The sequence below is a fragment of the Triticum aestivum genome, chromosome 6D (assembly GCF_018294505.1).
Source record: "Triticum aestivum cultivar Chinese Spring chromosome 6D, IWGSC CS RefSeq v2.1, whole genome shotgun sequence".
Lineage (NCBI taxonomy): Eukaryota > Viridiplantae > Streptophyta > Magnoliopsida > Poales > Poaceae > Triticum > Triticum aestivum.
In genome coordinates this window covers 51,739,084-51,749,250 of record NC_057811.1, presented here as the reverse complement: position 1 = coordinate 51,749,250, position 10,167 = coordinate 51,739,084, and positions in this window count along the sequence as shown.

Sequence of the window (10,167 nt, the reverse complement as noted above, 5' to 3'; positions counted from 1 at the left end):
ACCTTCCTCAGGGGAAACACAACGCTGAAACGCTCCCGTAACACTGCGGTGATGCAACTCACCATTGATAACAATCATTGACTTAGCCCGCCGGGTTATTTGCCTGGCCAAAGTTTCATCCTCAGGCAACTCGCCCCGGGTCATGTAAGCCAGATAGGGCATTGTCCAGTCTGGTATGATATGGAGAGCCGCCACCAGTCGTGCCTCCGGGTCAGGGACAGCCAAGTTTTCCTCTGTAGGCAACTTAACAGAAGGGATTATACAGGACATCCAGGAAAGTATTAGGCGGCACCGGCTTTCGCTGAGAGCCTAGCCGGCTTAAAGCATCAGCCGCCTCGTTCTTCCTGCGATCAATGTGCTCTACTTGTTAACCCTGAAAGTGCCCAGCAATGGCATCAACCTCGCGGCGATAAGCCGCCATGAGAGGGTCCTTGGAATCCCACTTTCCTGAAACTTGTTGAGCCACCAAGTCTGAGTCGCCGAAGCACCTTACCCGGCTTAAGCTCATCTCTTTAGCCATCCGAAGACCATGGAGCAAGGCCTCGTACTCAGCCGCGTTGTTAGTGCAAGGAAACAGCAACTGTAGCACATAATGGAACTTGTCACCTTTAGGGGAAGCCAACACGACTCCAGCCCCCGAGCCCTCCAACTGCCTGGACCCATCAAAGTGGATAGTCCAATATGTGTTATCCGGCTTCTGCTCGGGCACTTGTGACTCTGTCCAGTCATTGATGAAATCCACCAAGGCCTGAGATTTAACAGCAGTGCGTGGCACGTACTTGAGACCATGAGGTCCAAGCTCTATAGCCCACTTAGCTACTCTCCCTGTGGCCTCTCTGTTTTGAATGATATCACCCAGAGGGGCAGAACTGACCACAGTGATGGGATGACCCTGGAAATAATGCTTAAGTTTCCGGCTCGCCATGAACACACCATAAACAAGCTTCTGCCAATGCGGATACCGCTGCTTGGACTCAATGAGCACTTCGCTGACATAATAAACCGGCCGCTGAACCGGATGCTCCTTACCCTCCTCCTTGCGCTCCACCACCATAGCCACACTGACGGCTCGTGTGTTCGCCGCCACATATAATAATAAGGGCTCCTTATCAACCGGAGCAGCAAGGACTGGAGGCTCTGCCAGCTGCTTCTTCAAATCCTCAAAGGCAGTATTAGCTGCATCATTCCAGACAAAGTTATCAGTTTTCTTCATCAACTGATATAATGGCATGGCCTTCTCACCCAAACGGCTTATAAACCGGCTTAAAGCAGCGATGCGACCCGCCAAGCGCTGAACGTCATTTATACACGCCGGCTTAGCCAGGGAGGTGATGGCCTTGATCTTCTCCGGGTTAGCTTCAATGCCTCTGTCAGAAACCAAAAACCCAAGAGTTTGCCTGCAGGAACACCAAAGACACACTTGGCCGGGTTAAGCATCATCTTGTAGACCCGGAGATTATCAAAGGTTTCTCTTAAATCATCTATCAGAGTTTCCTCCTTTATGGATTTAACCACAATGTCGTCCACATAAGCATGAACATTGCGCCCAATCTGTTTATGAAGACAGTTCTGCACGCAACGCTGATAAGTCGCTTGTGCACACTTGAGTCCAAAGGGCATGGAGACATAGCAGAAGGCTCCAAAGGGAGTGATGAACGCCGTCTTCTCCTGGTCCTTAACTGCCATTTTAATCTGATGATATCCGGAATAAGCATCCAGGAAACTTAAGCGCGTACAACCTGCCGTAGCATCAATAATTTGATCAATACGAGGAAGGGCAAAAGGATCAGCCGGACACGCCTTGTTCAAGTCCGTGTAGTCCACGCACATTCGCCAGGTGCCATTCTTCTTGAGTACGAGCACCGGGTTAGCTAACCACTCTGGGTGGAAGACTTCAACAATAAACCCGGCCGCCAAGAGCCGGGCCACTTCTTCACCAATAGCTTTCCGCCTCTCTTCATTAAACCGCCGAAGGAACTGCCTGACCGGCTTAAATTTCGGATCAACATTGAGAGTGTGCTCAGCGATTTCTCTAGGTACACCTGGCATGTCAGAAGGTTTCCATGCGAAGATGTCCCTATTCTCACGGATGAACTCGATGAGCGCGCCTTCCTATTTTGGATCCAGATTGGCACTGATGCTAAATTGCTGAGATGAGTCTCCTGGAACGAAATCAACAAGTTTAGTCTCATCAGCCGACTTAAATTTCATTGCCGGCTCGTGTTCCGTAGTCGGCTTTTTCAGAGAGGTCATATCAGTCGGGTCAACATTGTCCTTGTAAAACTTCAACTCCTCTGTTGCACAAACAGATTCTGCATAAGCTGCATCACCTTCCTCACACTCTAGGGCCACTTTCCGGCTGCCATGAACCGTAATGGTCCCATTGTGACCCGGCATCTTGAGCTGTAAGTACACATAACACGGCCGAGCCATGAACTTGGCGTAAGCCGGCCGCCCAAATATAGCATGGTACGGACTTCTTATCTTAACCACCTCAAAGGTCAATTTCTCCACCCTGTAGTTGTTCTCATCTCCAAAGGCCACTTCCAACTCGATCTTGCCAACTGGATAAGCCGACTTACCAGGTACCACACCGTGGAAAATAGTGTTGGACTGGCTGAGGTTCTTATCAATCAACCCCATACGACGGAACGTCTCATAATAGAGGATGTTGATGCTGCTGCCTCCATCCATGAGCACCTTAGTGAACTTATATCCTCCCACTTGAGGAGCCACCACTAAGGCCAAGTGGCCCGGGTTATCCACCCGGGGAGGGTGATCCTCCCTACTCCACACTATAGGCTGCTCAGACCACCGCAAGTAGCGTGGAACCGCCGGCTCAACAGCATTCACAGCCCTCTTATGAAGCTTCTGATTTCGCTTACACAGGCTGGTGGTAAACATATGATACTGTCCACCGCTAAGCTGCTTCGGATTGGTCTGATAACCCCCCTGCTGCTGTTGATGACCCTGGCCAGACTGTTGATTAAAGCCACCCTGACCGTTCTGAGGATTAGAATTTGAGCCGCCGCCCGGGCCATGAAAACCGCCGGCGCCTGAGCCGCCGCCCGGGCCATTGTAATTCTTAAAGGCCTTCATGATTGCACAGTCCTTCCATAGATGAGTCGCTAGCTTCTCTCTAGAGCCATGCCTTGGACAAGGCTCATTCAACAGTTGCTCCAGTGTCGGGCCTGACCCGCCGCCTCGGGGAGGGGGCCTCCCTTTGCGTCGCTGGTTATTACCTTGTGAGCTGGTGTTGGCCACGAACTCTACGCTGCCATCCGCCTTACGCTTGCCACCACCTTGGTTCCCCGGGTTAGGTTGATGACTCTTTCCATTGCCGTTCTTCTTTCCTTTCCCCGTCCTTTCATCATCTGAAGCGGGGTCCTTGGTACCATCAGAATTGGCGTATTTGACGAGAGCCGCCATCAGTGTACCCATATCATTGCAGTCACGCTTAAGCCGCCCGAGTTTCATCTTCAGGGGCACGAAGCGAGAATTCTGCTCCAACATTAAGACTGCAGAGCCGGCATCCATTTTATCAGATGAATGTATTATTTCCTTAACCCGGCGAACCCAATGTGTCATAGACTCACCCTCCTGCTGTTTATAGTTAGTCAAATCCACAATTGACATAGACTGCCTACAGGTATCTTTGAAGTTTTGGATGAACCGGGCTTTCAGCTCAGCCCAGGACCCGATGGAATTCGGTGGTAGCCCTTTCAACCAGGTACGGGCAGTCCCGTCTAACATCATGGTGAAGTACTTGGCCATTGCCGCCTCACTGACCTCCAGCAGATCCATGGCCATCTCGTAACTCTCGATCTAGGCCGCGGGCTGTAAGTCAGCTGTGTAATTAGGCACCTTCCTAGGCCCTTTGAAGTCCTTAGGCAGACATTCATTACGGATAGCTGGCACTAAACAAGGGACACCCCCGGTCCTGGTAGGGATACCCACGTCGACGGAAGCCGTCGGATAAGCCGGGGGGGTCTGGTAAGCCGTCAATTGAGGCACTTGCTCCGCCTCTTGCTGCGCTCTGTCCTGGTCTGCTGGGTGACAGGCTCCATTATGAGCCGGGCCATGGCCAGGAGGCGGGTCATGGCGTCGGACGTTACTTGAGCCGGTCGCTGAGACCATGTGTCTGCTGTAACTCGGGCTCCGGCCTGGACAAGGGGTCGAGTGGATCCTGTCCCGGCTGTAGGAATACGCCTCTTGCTGCACCAGTGCTGTCTGAAGGAGTTCCCTGACCCGGCGGGTTTCAATAGCCGTCGGAGAGTCGCCGTCAACTGGGAGAGCCGCCAGCCGTGCTGCCGCAGCGACCATGTTCTCCAGCGGGTTATTATAATGACCCGGGGGTATTGGCACGTACTGAGGCGGGGCAGGGGGCACCTGGGGAGGCCCCATCACTCGTGGCTGAATAGGGGTCCCAGACCCGGGCACTATGACCCCTGGCGGGTTACTAGACCCTGCACCTGGCGTGTTGAAGAGGTTGCGTGGATCGTAAACCGGAGGGAGTCGAGATTGGGTCTTTTGATGCCTCCTTCTCATGACCTCATTGGACGCGTTCTGATCCATCGTGAGTTGGAAGGACTGCGCCTGGATCAACTGAGTTTGGGCATCGAGAGCCGCCCTCTCCGCAGCCATCCTGATCCCTTCCGCTGCAAGATCCTCCTTAGCTTTCACTAGATCCAATTTTAACTGTGCCACCTCCGCATCATGCTGAGCTTGATCCGCCGGGTCAACCGTGGCGGTTAACAGGGCCGTCATCTTGTCCGTGAGATCCATCAGCACCTGAGCCGGAGAAGGCACCGGGTTTCCCGCTCCAGCAGCGGGGTTCTGAACAGGCTGCGCACCGGCCATAAAGATTCCAACCCGGCTTGGCGGCTCAAATAGGTCCGGAATACTGTCACCATCGGAACAACCCATGAGCCTGCCATCTTGAAGTTGATACAACGAGTTTGACTCATCGGTGGCCGACTCACCGTCAGAGCCGGCGGCCGTCTCATCACCGGATCCAGATCGATCAGAGAGTCCTCCATGGATACACCCCACAAAAGCATGCCTTAAGGCAGGCCGGGCCCGGGCGGGTCGTGCACGCTGGGCTGTCTCGATGGGATCGGCGCAGAGATCCGGCTCAGGGCCCGGCTCACCAATCTTGCCAATGAAAACATGAATTCCGCCGAAGGGGACCCGGTACCCGTACTCAATTGAGCCGGCGTCGGGGCCCCAGTTTGCATCGTCGATGTAGAGCTTGCCGCGACGACTCTTGGTCATCCGGCCCACAGCGTATCCCTTGAGCCCTTCGAAGCTGCCCTTCAAGAACTCGAATCCACAGTGCGCTGGCCCCACGGTGGGCGCCAACTGTTGTGGAATTGTCACGGCAGATGTCCTCGAGCTAGGACTTAGTCGTGGAGCCATCGCGACTAGGAAGCTTAAAGGGGTTAAGCGGGACAAGGAATACGAGGGTTTATACTGGTTCGGCCCCTTACGGTGAAGGTAAAAGCCTACGTCCAGTTTGAGGTGGTATTGATTAGGGTTTCGATAACCAGGGAGCTAAACCGCTATGCCCGGCTCTCGATGAGATTGTTCTTGTCCCTAAACCGCTGCCGGGTCGTCCCTTTATATAGGGAGGCTGACGCCCAGCGGCTCTCAGAGTCCCGGCCGGCTCATAAGAGTGTCCGGCTCGGACTCTCAGCTATTCTTGCCTTACATTACAAGTTCTACCATAACAATGATTGCAACTACGGGCCTTAAGCCATAGCCGGGTCTTAAGCCCATCTTTGGCCCATCGTCTTCAAGCTTGTCGTCGGGCTTCAGGCGATGACTATTAGAGTAACCCGGCCCCTTCTGGCGGGTGACTCTAAGGTCTATATCCTCAACACTATGACTATGAGATTATGCAACTCCCGAATACCGGAGGAACACTTAGTGTGCTATCAAACGTCACAACGTAACTAGGTGATTATAAAGATGCTCTACAGGTGTCTCCGATGGTGTTTGTTGAGTTGGCATAGATCAAGATTAAGATTTGTCACTCCGATTGTCGGAGAGGTATCTCTGGGCCCTCTCGGTAATGCACATCACTATAAGCCTTGCAAGCAATGTGACTAATGAGTTACTTGCGGGATGATGCATTATGGAACGAGTAAAGAGACTTACCGGTAACGAGATTGAACTAGGTATGGTGATACCGACGATCGAATCTCGGGCAAGTAACATACCGATGACAAAGGGAACAACGTATGTTGTTATGCGGTTTGACCGATAAATATATTCGTAGAATATGTAGGAGCCAATATGAGCATCCAGGTTCCGCTATTGGTTATTGACCGGAGATGTGTCTCGGTCATGTCTACATAGTTCTCGAACCCGTAGGGTCCACATGCTTAACGTTCGATGACGATTTGTATTATGAGTTATGTGATTTGATGCACCGAAGGTTGTTCGGAGTCCCGGATGAGATCACGGACATGACGAGAAGTCTTGAAATGGTCGAGACATAAAGATTGATATATTTGAAGTCTATATTCGGACAGCGGAAAGTTTCAGAGTACCGGAGAGTTACGAGAATTCGCCGAGGGAAGTAGTGGGCCTTAATGGGCCATACGGGAAAGGAGAGAAGGGCCTCAAGGGGTGGCCGCGCGCCCCCCATGGCAAGTCCGAATTGGACTAGGGAGGGGGCGGCAGCCCCCTCTCTTTCCTTCTCCCTCTCCGACTCCTTCCCTCTCTCCCCTCTTGGAAAAGGAAGGGGACTCCAACTAGGATTGGAAATCCTAGTTGGACTCCCCCTATAGGCGCGCCCCTCCTAGGCCGGCCTCCTCCTCCTCCCTCCTTTATATACGTGGCCAAGGGGGCACCCCAAGACACACAAGTTGATCTTTTAGCCGTGTGCGGTGCCCCCTCCACAGTTTCACACCTCGGTCATATCGTCGTAGTGCTTAGGCGAAGCCCTGCGCCGGTAACTTCATCATCACCATCACCATGCCATCGTGCTGACGTAACTCTCCCTCGGCCTCAGCTGGACCAAGAGTTCGAGGGATGTCACCGAGCTGAACGTGTGCAGAGCGTGGAGGTTCCGTGCGTTCAGTACTTGATCGGTTGGATCGCGAAGACGTTCGACTACATCAACCGCGTTACTAAACGCTTCCGATTTCGGTCTATGAGGGTACGTGGACACACTCTCCCCGCTCGTTGCTATGCTTCTCCTAGAAAGATCTTGCGTGATCGTAAGCAAAATTTTGAAATACCACGTTCCCCAACAGTGGCATCCGAGCCAGGTCTATGCGTAGATGTTATATGCACAAGTAGAACACAAAGAGTTGTGGGCGATAATAGTCATACTGCTTACCAGCATGTCATACTTTGATTCGGCGGTATTGTTGGATGAAGCAGCCCAGACCGACATTACATGACCGTGTTCATGAGACTGGTTCTACCGCCGTGCTTCGCACACAGGTGGCTAGTGGGTGTCTGTTTCTCCAACTTTAGTTGAATCGAGTGTGACTACGCCCGGTCCTTGCTGAAGGTTAAAACATCATTCTTGACGAAAAATCGTTGTTGTTTTGATACGTAGGTAAGAACGGTGCTTGCTAAGCCCCTAGCAGCCACGTAAAACTTGCAACAACAAAGTAGAGGACGTCTAACTTGTTTTTGCAGGGCATGTTGTGATGTGATATGGTCAAGACGTGATGAGATATAAATTGTTATATGAGATGATCATGTTCTGTAAAGTTATCGGCAACTGGCAGGAGCCTTATGGTTGTCTCTTTATTGCATAAGATGCAAGCGCCATGTAATTGCTTTACTTTATCGCCATGCGATAGCAATAGTTGCAAAAAGCAATAGTTGGCGAGACGACCATGTGACGACACGTTGATAGAGATCAAGATGATGGAGATCATGGTGTCATGCCGGTGACAATGGAGATCATGACGGTACTTTGGAGATGGAGATCAAAGGCACAAGATGATGATGGCCATATCATGTCACATATTTTGATTGCATGTGATGTTTATCTTTTATGCATCTTATTTTGCTCAGTACGACGCTAGCTTTATAAGATGACCCCTTACTAAAATTTCAAGGTATAAGTGTTCTCCCTGAGTATGCACCGTTGCGACAGTTCTTCGTGCTGAGACACCACGTGATGATCGGGTGTGGTAAGCTCTACGTTCACATACAACGGGTGCAAGCCAGTTTTGCACACGCAGAATACTCGGGTTAAACTTGACGAGTCTAGCATATGCAGATATGGCCTCGGAGACCGAAAGGTCGAGCGTGAATCATATAGTAGATATGATCAACATAGTGATGTTCACCATTGAAAACTACTCCATCTCACGTGATGGTCGGACATGGTTTAGTTGATATGGATCACGTGATCATTTAGATGACTAGAGGGATGTCTATCTAAGAGGGAGTTCTTAAGTAAGATGATTAATTGAACTTAATTTATCATGAACTTAGTCCTGATAGTATTTGCATAACTATGTTGTAGATCAATAGCTCGCGATGTAGCTCCCCATTTATTTTTGATATGTTCCTAGAGAAAAAACTATGTTGAAAGATGATAGTAGCAATGATGTGGACTAGGTCCATGATATGAGGATTGTCCTCATTGCTACACAGAAGAATTATGTCCTTGATGCACCACTAGGTGACGAACCTATTACAGGAGCAGATGCAGACGTTATGAACGTTTGGCAAGCTCGGTATGATAACTACTTGATAGTTTAGTGCGCCATGCTTTACGGCTTAGAATCGAGACTTCAAAAATGTTTTTGAACGCCACGGAGCATATAAGATGTTCCAAGAGCTGAAATTGGTATTTCAGACTCATGCCCGAGTCGAGAGGTATGAGACCTCTGACAAGTACTTTGCCTACAAGATGGAGGAGAATAGCTCAACCAGTGAGCATGTGCTCAGATTGTCTGAGTACTACAATCGCTTGAATCAAGTGGGAGTTAATCTTACAGATAAAATAGTGATTGACAGAGTTCTCTAGTCACTATCACCAAGTTACTGGAACTTCGTGATGAACTATAATATGCAAGGGATGACGAAAACGATTCCCGAGCTCTTCGTGATGCTGAAATCAACGAAGGTAGAAATCAAGAAAAGCATCAAATGTTGATGGTTGACAAAACCACTAGTTTCAAGTAAAAGGGCAAGGGAAAGAAAGGGAACTTCAAGAAGAATGGCAAGCAAGTTGGCACTCCCATGAACAAGCCCAAAGATAGACCCAAGCCTGAAACTGAGTGCTTCTACTGCAAAGGAAATGGTCACTGGAAGTAGAACTACCCTAGATACTTGGCGGATAGGAAGGATGGCAAAGTGAACAAAGGTATATTTGATATACATGTTATTGATGTGTACTTTACTAGTGTTTATAGCAACCCCTCAGTATTTGATACTGGTTCAGTTGCTAAGAGTAGTAACTCGAAACGGGAGTTGCAAAATAAACAGAGACTAGTTAAGGGCGAGGTGATGATGTGAGTTGGAAGTGATTCCAAGGTTGATAAGATCACCATCGCACACTCCCTTTACCTTCGGGATTAGTGTTGAACCTAAAATAAATGTTATTTGGTATTTGCGTTGAGCATAAATATGATTGGATCATGTTTATTGCAATACGGTGAATAATTGTTGTTCTATTTACATGAATAAAACCTTCTATGGTCATACACTCAATATAAATGGTTTATTGAATCTCGATCGTAGTGATACACATATTCATAATATTGAAGCCAAAAGATGCAAAGTTAATAATGATAGTGCAACTTATATGTGGCACTGCCGTTTAGGTCATATTGGTGTAAAGCGCATGAAGAAACTCCATGCTGATGGACTTTTGGAATCACTTGATTATGAATCACTTGATGCTTGAGAACCATGCCGCATGGGCAAGATGACTAAGAATCCGTTCTCCAGAACAATGGAGCGAGCAACTCACTTATTGGAAATAATACATACTGATGTATGCGATCCGATAAGTGTTGAGGCTCGTGGCAGGTATCGTTATTTTCTGACCTTCACAGATGATTTGAGCAGATATGGGTATCTACTTGATGAAACATAAGTCTGAAACATTTGAAAAGTTCAAAGAATTTCAGAGTGAAGTGGAAAATCATCGTAACAAGAAAAATAAAGATTCTATGATCTGATCGC